Source organism: Orbicella faveolata, unplaced genomic scaffold, assembly GCF_042242905.1.
Source record: "Orbicella faveolata isolate gen_17 unplaced genomic scaffold, um_ofav_v1 contig_50, whole genome shotgun sequence".
NCBI classification, from domain to species: Eukaryota; Metazoa; Cnidaria; class Anthozoa; order Scleractinia; family Merulinidae; genus Orbicella; species Orbicella faveolata.
In genome coordinates this window covers 279,769-285,612 of record NW_028301581.1, presented here as the reverse complement: position 1 = coordinate 285,612, position 5,844 = coordinate 279,769, and the positions used below count along the sequence as shown (strand labels likewise).

The 5,844-nt window shown below is 34.7% G+C and overlaps 1 pseudogene; it reads left to right on the top strand.

Moving 5' to 3' along the window:
* Positions 1 to 4,374: 4,374 nt before the first annotated feature.
* LOC149095488 (uncharacterized) lies at positions 4,375 to 5,634 on the top strand (annotated as a pseudogene).
* Positions 5,635 to 5,844: the final 210 nt, after the last annotated feature.

Below are 5,844 nucleotides of genomic sequence, written 5' to 3'. Positions count from 1 at the left end.
ATGGACTACATCAATTGTCCATTTTGCGATGAAGAATTACAACAGCCAACAATTAAAATAGTGTCATGTTGTGAAAAACAAGACATGATAAATAGCAAGGGTACAAATGTATGCCGCAATTGTGGTACAGTAAGTGGTTATGATACAGCCAGTGAGTACGTTGATTTTCATGAAAACAAGTACAAGATTGTCAAGAAATCGATTTAACAAAGAAAATATCATTTAGACAATGTGTTAAACGATATCACTAGTAAAAAATGGATGGCAGTTATCAGTACACAATAAAAATAGAATACATGATATTTTCCGAAAAATAGACAGGATAATGCCACAAATTAATGGTGATCGTAAACGAATGATTAACATTAATTTTATTCTAAAAAAATTTTCGAATTTTTGGATTTACCGACTGATAATATACCAATAACGAGGTCCAAAAAACTTTGCTGATGTTGAATATTATTGGAGTAAAATAATTAATCTTATTCACTTGTGAACAATTTATTAAACTTATCCTCAAACTTGTCGTATAATGGACACATGTCTATTATGATAGTATTTCTACAAAGCTTTCAACTCTGATATCTCAGCTTCGGTTAAATTGTTATCGATATGATTGAAATTGAAAGCAGTCTTTGATGCTTTCATATATATGGTTTAGATATTATTTAATCCAATTCAAAATATGTCCCCAACCTTTTTTTTCTGCTGCTACCATAGCGTGAAAAGCATCTCCACCAATTGCATAAAGGTTTGTTGTGAACCCCATTCGATATGTATTTTTGAAGATGTAGGTTGAGGAAAACAACGTGTTGTTGTTATTGTACCAGGCATTCCTGCAATTTCGGCATTTATATTTTCACCGTTTTTAACAACCCATATCATGAATTGTTTATTTTTGAAATTATTTGTTATATGGATAAATAGTTGTTCGTTACGATTGAATGTGATTGTAAGTCGGTAAGTTCTACCACCACTACCACTACTGTCTAAACGATTCAGTATTCTTACATAGAATATGTCTCTCTGAGTATTTACAAACGCGCCAAAATTCTCTGAAAAATTAGTATCATGTTTGATAACGAAAAACATGGAGAAATCTTTCTGGACGTCGATATTGACATTCATTTCGCCATAGAAACCACGGAAACGGTAAGTTAAATTGAAAACAGAAAATGGTATACTACTTGGTGAACCAGTCCGAGTAGTCACTTTCAAATCGTCCAACGCAGTCACACTAGGACCACTTCTTTTGAACTCTTCTGGATCTAACAAGTCTGCGTAAAATTCGAATAATCTTTTTAACACCTCGTCGTGCAATGCCACTCGGGCTATTTGTTTTTCAGCAACGTATACTTTTGTTGTCAGTTCAGTGATGTTGTAGTTGAAAGGATCGATTTTGGTTTGCATTTCTCTTCTGAAAAATTTTACAAGATTATCTTCAAACTCATTCAACTGTTTGATATTCACAGTATCATTATTTTCGACACCGTCTTGGACATTTTTTTATCTGATTTTTCATGTCAATATTTTCATTAAAGTTTGCCGTTTGAAATTCAACAGCAGTTTTGAATGTCAGTTTGCCATTTTCTAAATAATACAGCTCATCGAAGACATCTTAGCTCAGAGCGCTCTGTTTTCCCTCGATCCCATAAATAACCAAATGACCACGCCCCTGAGATGGACTGTTTGTAATACCCTGACATTTCAAGTCAACGTTGAATATGAACTCGCAGCGTGTTACACTACTTGTCCTCTTAGATTTAAGCGCTGCTTTTGACACCGTGGACCACGCGATTTTGCTAAAACGCTTGACCACTGATTTTGGTATAGGCGGGAAGGCTTTAGAGTGGTTCTCGTCGTATTTGTCGGGACGCAGCCAGCGTGTTTTGTTTGAGGGGGCTACATCTGGTAGCTTCGATCTGCGTTTTGGTGTCCCGCAAGGCAGCTGTCTCGGCCCGCTTCTGTTTGTGGTTTACGCCTCCAAGCTCTTTGAGATAGTACAAGTCCACCTGCCGAATGCGCACTGCTTCGCTAACGACACGCAACTTTACTTGTCTTTTAATCCTAACAGGCCTATGGATCAAGTGAAGGCATTGGAAGCTATGGAGCGATGCATTAGTGACTTACGTAAATGGATGTACCGGGACAAATTAAAGATCAACGATGATAAGACTGAATTTCTTGTTATCGGATCGAGACAACAGTTGCTGAAAATTAATCACAGTTCAGTCCGTGTTGGCATGATCGATATTAAGCCTGTTAAGGTAGTGCGTAATCTAGGCGCCTGGTTCGACTCGCATTTTTCTGTGAAGGTGTTTTATTAAAGCATCCTTCGGGGAGAATGAAAAAGTCATTTGGTGACAGATCCTTCACTGAGTGTGTCTGCGCCCACTCTGTGTAACGCTCTTCCTGTTAGCCTCCGCATGATCAAATGTATTTCCACGTTTAAGTCAAATCTTAAAACTTATCTTTTTAAATTAGCTTTTAATATTTCTTTTATGTTTATTTAATATTTTAATATGTATATATAAATAAATGATGTAGTGTTTTTTTAATTATTTTTAAATTTTATTGTAGATTTTTAATACTTGTATAGTTTTAGGTTATTTATTGTTGTAATGCGCTTTTGATCAGCTGGTATGTTAAAAAGCGCACTATAAATGAATAAATTATTATTATTATTATTATTATTAACGTAATTGTATTCAGGTGGAGTTACATCGTACTTATGGAAGTGAATGATGAATCCACTATATTTCGAAAACAGCCTGATTGTTTGTTGACTGATACTCAGTTAGGAAGAAACAACTGACACTGTCACCTGATCCATAGCTGGTGGGAAGAATTCAATCACCAAAGTGAATTCACCCTCAGGAAGTAGATACATGTTGAATCCCAGTCGAAATGCATACCAGTTTTGTGCGTCTTTTCCAATTCTGAAACTGTAAGCTTTTTTACTAATATCATGAGGTGAATCAGAAAAGTCTTCGATACCATCAACAATAATGTTACTCTCACGTGTTGATTGATTAACATCATCCATAAGATATTGGAAAACACTTTTTTTGTTTGTTGAGTCGCTGATATGTGAGTCATTTATTTTTTTTGTAAAACTATCAGTCAGCGTTATAATCATAGCCCCGTTGACTTGGTTTACGTACCTGATATTGGTGGCTGACAGCACGTTGTGGGAGTCAGTGGATAAGTTGATGATTTTGTTGTTACTCCTGTCTAAATCAGCAGCCATTTTATTTGAACCATCAAGTAAAAGCGTTTCATTTTCGTTTGCTTTGGTTGTTAACTGTTGATAATTGACTGCATCATTGTTGTCGCTGCCAGGTGTAATGTTTATTATTTTGTTGTTCCCCATATCTAAATCCACATATTCATGGAAGTTCCACCGTTAATATTCAATTTATGACCAGTCTGACAAAAAGATGATGACGATGATAAAAAAGATGGTGATGATGATCTTGATAAACATCCAATAATTTTAAAATTTCAGTACTCCACCTACAGAGTATTAATAAAATTGAAAACAGGCTACCAACTAGATCTCACCCAATCAAATTTTCACGAGCTCGTTGGCTTTCTTAAAGATGCTGAAAATTATGGGTCACGAATGCCTGATTTAAGTCAAGATACAGAAATGCTAAACATACACTGTGATTTGGTTAATATCAGCCTTGTTAATGGAGGAGATACAGATATAATTTAATCTTTCTCAACCAGTATCCTCAAACCGTCATTTAGTTTCACTATGGAACCGCAAAGAGTCACATTTAATCCTGTGAATAAGAACACCATTTCGAGAATGAGAATATATATAACCGATGGCAAAAGACGACAGATAAATCTTAATGGCGCAGATACAGCTTTTAGCTTACTGTTGAAAAGAATTGTCGAATTTATTTATATGAAATCGTATGAATTCAAAAGATTTTACCATCCTCAAATGGGTAAATTTGTGTAAAAACACAAACGAAACGGTTTGATTGTTGACAATATATTCAAACCGATAAGAAGTATAGCATCATCTGTATTCCAAAATGTTGCCAAACCAATCGCGAAAAAAGCAATAAAATCTGGCCGGAGTAGAACACGCTGGTGAGCGTTTGGGTAAAAAAAGCAGCAGAGAAATCAGGTGATCTGATGATGAAACGACTAAGAGGTGTGAAACAAAAAACACCAACACTTCCAACGATAAAAGAAGAAAGTAGAGATATAATATTGAATCGTTTAATATCAGGAGAAGGTGTAAGGAAAAGGAAAGGAAAGGGACTACTGCTCGGAAAAACAGTCCATTCAACTCAATTCCAATACTTGGTCAAATATTATAAAACACGAATTTTTATCTAAACTAATAGTATAATGGCTTTTAGATCAAGTCAAATGTTACAACGAAATGAGTTTGTAAGATACCAGTCAGATGATGCAATCAGAGCACCAGCTAATGGTGAACACCAAGATAAAAATGGATACAAATTTACAATCAATGACAGATCAGCGTTTTACGATTGGTATAATGCTTATTTTAAAAATTCTGTTTCAAGTACCAAAACTCGCTGATGGAACAGCTTATGGTGGAGGTGATAGAATTACGGTCATCAATGGCTCACACTCTTTCATCAATCATCTGATGATCAAATCTGCTGGTAAAATCGTATATGATACAGATAATCTCCACAAGGTCAGTTTTGTGAAGAATCTATTGGAGTATTCTGATGATTTCAGCAGATCAGTTGCAAAAAACGGTCTTTGGTATTTGGATACTAGCCATCAGATTGCTAATGCTAATCAGAATGCAGGATTTGAAGCAAGACGAAGGTTAACAGTGGGAAATGCTGATGTCAATGTTATTATTCCTGTCAATAGATATTCATTCTTCGAAGTGTTAGAAGATAAGATGCTAATACCAATGCAATTACAATTCAATATAACACTTCAGAATGATGATGAGCTAATTCAAAAAGCAGATGCTGCCGATGATGGAAGAGTCGCCATTAATCGTTTTCTATTATGGGTGCCCAAATTAATTCCAAAAGATAGTCTATATGACAATTTTGTCAGCTCATTTTTGAAAGAAACTAAATGGTCCTATCTGAGATCGTCTATCAAATGTCCGCTCCAGCACAAGCAAGTGGTTTTGATCAGATTTCAGCAAGTGTGGATTATGTTAAGCATATATTTGTATATCTCCAAAGAAATAAAACAAATGTCGTGGCAGAAAATCCTTACTTATTTGATACTTATAAATTGAATGCCGCTGATGCTAATAGTTATCTGACGACATGTACATTAGAATATGGAAGTGGAATATTTTATCCAGAAACTGAGTATGATACAGAAACTAAGGTGAGAATTTTTAACGATTTGTCTTATGCTGCAAGAAGAAATGATTTTAATACTGGTACACAACTGAATCTTGCAAATTTTAATGGTCTTTATGGTATGATATATTTTGATTTAACAAACCAAACAGAAAAAGTTACAAGGGATCCCAAACAGTTAATTTTCAGATACAAAATAAATGCTGCTCCAGCAGCTGCATTCAATGTTGACGCAATTGTCTTTTACGAAGAGATGCTGGTTGTGATTAACAAAATTGGTAATGAGTTAGTTATTGTGTAAATAAATAGAATAGCAAAGATAGAAGTTAGTTAGTTATTCCTCAATACGAGGATGTTTTTCAAAATACATATTTTATATAATCTATATAATATATGACGCAATTATTTGAAATAAAGGTGAAATTATCACCAAATCAGAAAAAGAATCTTGCTAGTGCATTTCATAAGCGTGAAACCATTGTTCTCAGGCTTTCAAAAGATGCACTAACTG